Source organism: Squalius cephalus (assembly GCF_949319135.1).
Source record: "Squalius cephalus genome assembly, chromosome: 23".
NCBI lineage: Eukaryota > Metazoa > Chordata > Actinopteri > Cypriniformes > Leuciscidae > Squalius > Squalius cephalus.
In genome coordinates, this window is record NC_137144.1 from 18,580,780 (window position 1) to 18,591,310 (window position 10,531).

Below are 10,531 nucleotides of genomic sequence, written 5' to 3' on the forward strand. Positions count from 1 at the left end.
TTGTCAAAGAAAACACTGCACAAGGAAGCGACAGGCTCAAATGATGTAGAAACATTTGATGTGGAAACTTTTGTGGCCTAATTCAATCACAACTCTGCAAATCCAAGGACTTGATTTACTAAAGTAAAGCACACTGCAAATACATGAAGAGAAAATCAAAAACAACAACTTCTATAGAACAAGAGCTATATTTATTATTTACCCTATTTTTCTATTTACAAGAAGAAATTAAAAACATTTTAAAACTATTTCAACACACATTGTCCCAAAGTAGTCCTACTTCCATTAATAACATTGTTTAAGTGGCTGGTGACCGAACTCTAACCTAGCGCATGCGACACAAACCCATCATCAAAAGCTCCATTAGTGGAACAGTGTCTCTTCCAATGCTGAATGAGTTTAACAACATCCCATCTTCAGTGACTTCATGTCCCTGTCTCAAGCCCATAAAAGCTTTCTAATGTGTATGTCTGATATTAATATTTTTTGGGGGCCTAATAACATCTCTGCTCTGGAGAGTTGCAACTAATGCTAATGGTTATTGTTATTTACACAAAAGACTGCACATAAAACAGCAGTCCTAAAATTCAACAGGTAAATGACTAGAAATTAATGTGTTTATCTCTACAGTTGAACTTTTATACACAATTGAATAAGCATGAAATGGTACCTCTGTTCGGAAACATCACACAGACCCAAACATCCCTTTTACCACCAAATGAGGGCATGCATGGTCCCCAAACAGTCTCCACGACTGAGCCAACCCTCTGACACACTTCCATAATTCCCTCTCATCTTTTTTTTAGGGTGTTAGCCCTACCAGCTCTCTGCTGTTTAGAACAACATACACAACAACACATTCATGACTTTGTCAGGAAACTTCAAAGCTGATTCCTGATAGATTTGCATCCTAAGCAGGAGTAGATATATATATAAAAAAGACTAGGCCTTCAAATAGGCTTATATAGCATTGCATATGTCATTTAAACTACATAGTAACAAATAAGGTGTTGCAAAGGCTTTTTAAATAACAATAATAAGTTATTAGTCACATTCACTTTTTATTTTTTTGAACATTTTAGTAAACCAAGAACAAAAACTCTGAATGCACAGAAAAAGAAGACATCAACATCCCACATAAACAGGACAACATATTTAAATTTATTAATTAAGTGAAGTGTGTGATTTTTTTATGTTAAAATCTTAGCTGTACATAATCCATTTCTAGGTTAATTTTCCCGTAAAGTGTTTTGCACTATCAAAAATGTGCTTCTTATTTGAGAATCCCAACCAGAATGCTAGTCCGATGGTGCGAGTTTGGGGGGCGGGACTACCTGTCTCTCCGACCAATCACAGTCATCGGGAGTGTTTGGACAAGGGACCCTCATACAGGCGTCTCTTGAGTAGGTACTTATTTTGAATAAGTAATTACTTCACGACCGCTAAAAAAGTATGTTCTATGTAGTACGAATGTGTGTAGTATGAATGTAATCTGGACGTAGCCTACTACATTCGCCATGTTGTCATTATCATGTGACCTACCAGTGCCAGACGTCGCTTCACTGCCATTCATAAATTGTCTCCCATGGTCTCATGGGAAAATAAAGTGTCCATTGTATGCACACTTCAGAATCTCGCCAGAAGAAATAGGTCATGGGTACTTTTTGAGTACTGTGATTTCGGACATTGTCACACTGTTTTTTTGCATAGACTATAGTAGGGAAGTAGCCTATGCGATTATGGATGCAGCCAGTGTCTAGTTTTACGAAAAATGTTAGAAAACAATTATATAGTGTCGCTAGAGCCTTCGAAATTACTTACTTCACATTAAACATCGATTACCAAATAAAATCATAAACATCTATGAAATCAAGCAATGTGTGAAGATATAACAGGTCTCTGTAAAGGGATACTGTAGATGTTTGGATTTTCATTGGAAGTTACACAGATATAGGGTCTTGCCAACTTTGAGAAGAAACCAGACACTGGATATTCTTTGCTTCAATCAAGGGTTATTGCTTAGCTGGAACAACTATAACATTAGGGATCCCTCAAGGCTCTATTCTTGGACTGGTTTTATTCAGACTTTATTGCCTTGCAGCCTCCTGGGAATGTTATCAGAGCAACTCTTTGATATTTGAAATGCTAAAACTCATGTTACGAGTTATTTAGATTTCTGGACACGCGCAGCTACTGCCCAGTCTGAGACTGAACATGTTATTATAAACTTGGCTTTGATCTCTTATGCAGAATATTGCGTGGCACTAATTGTTTAATGATTCACCCAGTTGCTTTTTGATTAGGCTATTGTTATGACTCATTTAACTATTTGCTTTGTCTGAAACAAGAGTTGGTTATATTTACTGACCTTGTCACTAATGTCTTCGGTTTGATGTTTTCTTTGACTAGTTGTGGAAGTCTTTGTTTTGGTGATTGCACTTGCCTAACCTTGCAGCATTTATTAAACATGCTTTGAGAACCGAGACCTGAATGTCTTTCTTCTGAGCTTGCGCGGAAGAAAATTAATCACCATTGAAACCTCCCGTCTTGCACCTTGGGACTCAGTGGGAAAGCAAAGCAAGCAGTCTATTTATTGCTCTTTAATGTATACAAGGACTTGAATATTCATGCTGTCTACTAACATGTGTTGCGTACATATATTGTATTAGGGGAAAATACACTGGGAAAGCCTCATACCACAATCAAAATCTGGAAATAAACAGACAATGTTAATTTAGAACCTTTAAAGACATTTATTTTGACTCTAGTCAAAAAGAAAAAAGTATTCTTACTTGTGGTTTCAGACTTTTTGACCCCCATGTATCTTATCTCACTGAGTTAAATCATCTTGACATCTGGTGACATTCCCATGCTGATATATTATGCACCATCACATACTCTAAGTGCTTCGGTGGTCTTGCTGAAACCTGATCCATGTTAGGCAGATGTGATAGATAGTGACACCCTTACAGGAATCTGACAGGAGGAAAGACAAAACACACACCCAGGCTACTCGTGCAAATTCTGACATATTCTTATTAAAGGGATAGTTCACCCAAAAATGAAAATTCTGTCAGTAATTACTCACCCTCATGTTGTTCCAACCCCGTAAGACCTTCGTTCATCTTCGGAACACAAATTAAGATATTTTTGATTAAATCTGAGTGCTGTCTCACTCCTCCTAGGCTTCTATGACACTATAACTTGCTGGCCCAGAAAATGTATTAAAGACATCGTTAATATAGTCCAAGTGACTCCAGTGGCTCAATCTTAAGTATATAAAGCGACGAGAATACTTTTTGTGCGCAAAAACAAACAAAAATAACGACTTTATTCCACTTTTCATTTCCTTCTCTCTGGGCCTCGAGTCTTTTCACGTAGTGTTTAAGCGTAGCGCGTCTGTGTTGCACGTCACCACGTAGGCTCACTATTGGCTGATGCTGGTCATGTGTGTGATACGTGGTGACGTGCACAGACGCGCTACGCTGGAGTCACTTGGACTATATTAACGATGTCTTTAATACATTTTCTGGGCCAGCAAGTTATAATGCCTTAGAAGCCTATGGAGGAGTGAGCCAGCTCTCAGATTTAATCAAAAATATCTTAATTTGTGTTCCGAAGATGAACGAAGGTCTTACGGGGTTGGAACAACATGAGGGTGAGTAATTACTGACAGAATTTTCATTTTTGGGTGAACTAACCCCTTAATAACATTATCTTGTTATTTTAATAGTTTTATAAGGTCTTCCCTTGCATTTTAACAATAAGTTCAGGTTAGGATCCAGATTTCACATTGGACATCAGGATGCAACTCAACACTTTTATTATTTATAAGTATTTGTTGCATATAAGTAAACAAAAATCTGTATCATATTTACTTTTACCTTCAACAGTTCATGCAACTTCTACCAGGTGAATGTGCTCCAAAATATCGTAGATATGATTTCACACAACTTTTTACTTGCAATCAACAAAATATTTGAAGTTTTCCCATTGCATTTAAAGGTTGATACGCTTATTCACTTCTCTGTCTTAACTATGGACGATTATACGGTTAGTTGCACTTTACTGCTTGCATTTAGCGTTGATTTAAACATCAGAATGAATCTGAGACCCATTTTTGAGTCGAGGTCCACAAACTGAAAACCACTGGTATAAACATTGCACTTGACATAAATGCTAAAGAACGAATTGTAATCATATCTCATTAGGGTTCAGTTGTGTAGTAGTAATTCTCAAACCCATCTGAAACCATTCTTTGGATGAGACATTAAACCAAGGTCCTGACTCTTTGTGGTTATTTAAAATCCCAGGATGTCCCTGGAAAAAGAGTAGGGGTGTAACCCCGACATCCTGGCCAAATTTGCCCATTGGCCTCTGTCCATCATCCTCCGAATCATCCCCATGTATATACTGATTGGCTTCATCACTCCATCTCCTCTCCACCAAGCTGGTGTGTGGGGGGCGATCTGGTGCAATATGGCTGCCGTCACATCATACAGGTGGATGCTGCATATTGGCGGTTGAGAAGATTCCCCCCTTCCATATGTAAAGCACTTTGATTGTTATTATTATTATTAAACATATTAAGGCATTTAATACATGTTCCTGGCATTTTTAGGAAATGCGAATGCAATGCATATTGTTCTCAGCCTACAGTAAATCAGCATTAGCTTAGGTTTAATATGTGCATTAAAGTATATTAACATGCATAAATGTTTGTGTGTACAATAAAGAGTTATCATGAGTAACATCATATTGTTTAGACAACGATTTAGCCATAGGTTGGAGCCTTAATTGTTCCGCGTGTGAATCGTGCGATTAGAAGCCAGTAACAAACCGTTATTGGGTATTTGTGAGAGCATGGAATCCCCTTGATGATTCATCTAGATGGATGTTCAATCATTCACAGGGCTTTTCAAATAAGTGATGCATGCTAACTGTGAAACCCTAATTTTCCTGAATCCCCCTGGGTTGTAAATCAGAGACATAACCATAGCACTGCTCACCTAATTGGCTTCCATTTAAGGCTGGAGGCCCACGGGCTGCAATCGGCTATTCACCTTTGAACTTAAATGAGAGGAGATGTACCTTGTGATGATTATAATAAGGATGATAGAGAAAAAATAAAATCACAGGCTTGTAGTTAAGGATATCATGGTTGCTATTTTGCCTCAAAATAAGCTTGTAGCCACAAAAATGCGCTGCACTTGGTTTTTCTTGGCTAAATGAACCATCAATAATAGTTCCAGTGGACCACGGTAACATGCACCTGATGTCACTGATGTTTCAATGGCAAAACCGATTAACTAGTGTGCCATTTGAGCACACACAGCATATGTTTGTCTAACCTATAATCTGATTTAGAAAGCACTTCAGAAAGTGTTCTCTTTAGTATGCATATATTAGCAGCAAAAATCACACGCTGCCATATCATATTCTGGCTTATGTGGATGCAACCCTTGTTAGCACACTCTCAAGTTTAATTTAAAGGTGCAAAAGGAGAAGAATTGAGGTAATGAACCGAATCATCCACGGATATGTCATCCAGCTTGCTGTCTGAGCAGGTGTGTGGGGGATGTATAGTAATAGTGTAGTGAGGAGAACTGTCTCTGTAACTGACTGCTACTACTGAAAATATGTTGTGCTATGGCTGCAGAATTTCACAGAAAACAGTTGTGAAATCTTTAGCTAGTCTTCTTTTTCAACTATGTCTGAGTGTGAGAAAATTATCCTTGTTACATTTTTTGTCATTTTGGATCCCCTTTCACTTTTATACAATGCAATAGTCGGGTTCCAAAGTAAAAAAAAAATGATTTTGTACAAAAACTTAAACCTTTTAAGACAGACCCACTGCGAGCTACAAGGTTGTTATTTGATGGCATTTATGCATTTTTTTTAAACCATCAGCCGTTTAACAGCGAAAGTCCAGGTGAAAAACTACATTACCCATGATTCTGCAAAACATCGCCACCAAACAGGGAATTGTGACAAGCAAATGTGGGAAAAGAACTCCCATAAATATATATTGATTGTGTATTTAAACACAAATAACATCTTTAAATTAATATGTTTTTTTTAATTTGTCCATCATTTTTAATTTGATTAATTAAAAATGGGATTGTAGTTACACATTCTTGTACCTTTTTTTGCCCCAAATTAAGGTTTGTAATGGTGTGATTCACCTCGTAGCTGGTAGGTTTGGTTCATTGCTTATAACTCTTATGAGAGCACTCTGAAGGGAGGGTGGGATCTTATTATTTCAAAACTAGCTTGCTATAGCCTCTCCGAAATTGCCAACTTTACACTCCCAAAAGCCCCATGATGAAGCTAACAGGCTGTTAACATGATCAGACAAAACTGACCAGGGATTTTAGGAAGACTAAGCCAAGCACAACTATTTCTACAGATCACTTTTGACATTTAAATCCATTTCATTGAATATCTAATGAACGTGTATTAAATCACACAACAGGGATATGAAGCAAAAATGATTTGATTGGTGTATCACATCACAAAATGGTCACATTTAAATTAAAATAACTCTTATTGATATCATCTTTTTACATTTGTATAAGCTTCCAGATCCTGTAACAGATGTAGCTGCTAAAGAAAAGTCATTAGCAACTAAGCACACTGGCGTTATATAACACTGCTCTGAATGCAACCAATGGCAGATGAAAGCAAATATAGAATGACTTCCCAAATTGTATTTGATCAGGTGTGTAGGTGGAGAATAATCAGAAAATATGAATGTGTCTCTCCCCACTCAATATTGTTCGGTGTAGTTCATTGGTATATTATAGATGCTAATTTAACCGATTTACCACTTAGCAACCGAGGCTAAGTACAGGGTGAATCACCACAGCGAAAACTTTTCTCAGTTTGATTAATGCTTGTGTAGATTATATGTGATTGTCTAACCTAAGTTCTTGCTCTGTTGATAAATTAACGGTGGTGTTATAAGTATTCACTAAAAGTACAACTTTTTTCTACATGTATCATGGCACATATTCAAACGCGCATACCTACAGACTAAACACGTAACACGCATGCACACGCCATCAGCGTTCTCACAGGTTCGCGTTTTTAAAGTTTGAACTTTCTATCCATCAAAGAATTCTTGAAAAATTGTGGTTTTCACAAAAATATTAAGCAGCAATAACTTTTTTAAACATTGATGATAATTATAAATGATTCTTGAGCACCAAATCAGCATATTAGAATGATGTCTGAAGGATCATGTGACACTGAAGACTGGAGTAATGATGCTGCTTTGTCGGCACAGGAATAAATTACGTTTTTGGCATTGACATATTTTAAAAGCCCACTGAAGTGCCTTGAAACATAGTGGAGTGGCTAAGTGATATAATCGTTCAGTTTATGATACAAGCGTGAAAATTGCCATGAGCAGTCTCCATGGGTCACTTGACAAGAAAATTGTCCGAGCCACTTGAAATTTCAAGATTTTTCATTTTTCAAGATGGCCGACACCTTAGTGGAGCAGTTAAGTGATATAGTGGTTTATTTGGTGATACAAGCATGAAAATTGGCATGAGCAGTCTCTGATGGTCACTAGACAATAAGCCACCCACAGCTACTTGAAATTTCAAGATGGCGGCCATTTTTCAAGATGGCCGACACCTTAGTGGAGCAGTTAAGTGATATAGTGGTTTATTTGGTGATACAAGCATGAAAATTGGCATGAGCAGTCTCTGTGGGTCACTTGACAATAAGCCACCCACAGCTACTTGAAATTTCAAGATGGTGGCCATTTTTCAAGATGGCCACCACCTTAGTGGAGCAATTAGGCTTAAGAAATCATTTAGTTGGTGATACAAAATAAACCACTATATCACTTAACTGCTCCACTAAGGTGTCGGCCATCTTGAAAAATGGCCGCCATCTTGAAATTTCAAGTGGCTCGGACAATTTTCTTGTCAAGTGACCTATGGAGACTGCTCATGCCAATTTTCATGCTTGTATCATAAACTGAACGATTCTGCCAAACATAAGCACTTAGCCGCTCCACTAACACGCAGCATTATTTTTAATAGTTTTAGTTTCTTTAATGATAACAACACTGGATACCATCACTGTACCATGGTAGGCTAATACCTACAGTTTAACTGAAAAAAGCTCAACTCAGCTCCACCTCAGTAAAGCCCTAAAGGTGTCTCTAATAACACTCCAGGTGCACCGCCAACAATTTTGGGCCCTATGAAAGAATTTGAGGTTGGGCCCCCCACGCACCCATTCCATTAATAAAATCAATCTCTGGGGCCCCCAAAAGTGCGTGGGCCCTTAGAATCGTCCTAACTTTAGGATTTAGGATTAGAGCCCTATTACCGGAACCAGTAAATGAGCATAAGTAGATTTAAAGACTTGCGCGAGAATTAAGAGAAAAGGTGCATCGAGATGCGAAATGCACTGGACAGGACTGTAATCCCCACGATACCTGCGCTACTAAAGCGCCCTACCGTCTAGTGACAGATCGGCCTTGTGGAATGATCTGAGAGCACAGAGTTTGCCTCAGTTTTGCACATCATAGCGATCACGCTGTTAAATAATTCATAATGCTGGCAGTAATTAGGAAGCGGTGGGGCCCACAGAACACAGCAGTTACTGGAAACACTTCCCTCTTCACCCTTGACAGTTCCTCTACCCCTGAGTGCCAGCTCCTTGATTAGCAATGTGAGCCATTAGCACATCTTGCCGGCATAAAATTTCAGGTTGCATTAGGTAAACATTGATGGGTCTAACGGCAAGAGGTCTAACTGCGGTCAATTTACAAAACTAATGCTTCTAATAACATCCAAAACACCCTGTCGCCGATAAGAGCGAGTAATGCAACAAAACTAGAATGTTCCTGTTATGATCAACAAAGCCGGCTATAGTCTGCAAGCTGTTATTTGCAACATTTGTTTCATCTCTCTTTTTTTAACATAAGCTACACTATAGTTTAGAAAGTTCTGTGGTTATGATGTGCTCATGACTGCCCTATAGCGGTGCTTGCTATGCTAATATGCTAATATTACTTTTGCTCATACTTTATTAGGTTTAGGGGTTTGTTCAATTCCCTAACTTTATTAAACTTATATATTTTTGGGAAAATTAATCATTTTTGCTTAATTGATAAATATTTGAGCTTGAGGGCTAAAACATAATTTAATTGGTTAATGATAAAACAAATATTAATGGGAATATTTAAAATAAGAAACTATGTTTGCTTAAATGACAAATACTTGAAAGTTCAATAAATTTGGTAATATTAATATAAATATTAAAAAGAAAATGAAGTTGATTGCTTAATTGACAAATACTTAAAGGCTATATAACTTTGGTATTAGAATAAATATAAAAAAGTGTTTCCTTAATTGACATACTTGAATGCCAAATATAATTATTAATATAAATATAAAACATTAAGCTGTTTGCTTAATTGACATGCTTGAAGGCCAAAATTTCATTTGTTAATAGTCATATAAATATGAATGTAAATGTTTAACAATGAAGCTGTTTGCTTAATTGAGGCGGCCAAATATAATTTTTAATATTTATATAAATATTAATGTAACTTTTTAAAAAATAAAAGTGTGCTGTACTACCAAAAAATAATATTGAGAATTGTGAAATTTCAGTGGTATTAGTATCAATTACTGAAACTCTGATTGTGACAACCCAATTAGACCTTTTTTTAAACCTGGTGGATGATAAAAAAATCCCAAATTTACATTGTCATTTATATTGTCCACAGCCATCTGGGATCGGATATCATATTAACTTGGAGGCCCCAAGTGACAACACAGTAACAGGCATGCTGATGAGGAGAGGTAATTACCTCTTTATTAAAAATTATTAATAATTAAAAAAAAGTTTAATCTAACTACATGCATTTTAAATAAATGGCATAAATGTGTCCAATGCAGCGCTGCATTCCAGATCTTAACCTTAGATGCCTCTCATCTCTTGAATCTTCCTGACTCTACGTGTGTCTTCAGCAATCAGCTCTCACTCCCAGCTGTCAGTAATTGTGATCTCCACCTGATAACTGGCAGGAGCATCTTTTCTATCATCAGTCCTCGTCCACTGACTCCGGTAAAAAGCACAGCATGACAAGTATCATTTAAAAAGTTTAGACCCCTCGCACAGATGTGAACCCAGGTCGCTCCACACGTCAGGAAGCCTCAGTGCAGCAGGACACTGATTAAAGATCCATCAATCATCTTTTCTTGCAGATTGCAATTTTTCTCACTTTTGTCAGGGAGCTCTGTATAGGATCTCTTACCCTCGACTGATTTCAGAGTAGACGAGCATCAGTCATGTGTGGTCGGGCCCGGTGAATCTAAAAAGAGTGAGGGCAAGAAGGGGAATCATTTGAGCGAAAATTACAGCGAAAGCTTAGCCTTCATCTTTGATCTCTCTCATTGCTCTGCTCATTCAGGAAAAGAAAAAAGAAAAACAGTTTTTGCCTTTGTACATACAACAAAAAAAACCTAAAACCTTCTAAAGCAGCAGCCTGACTGAAATT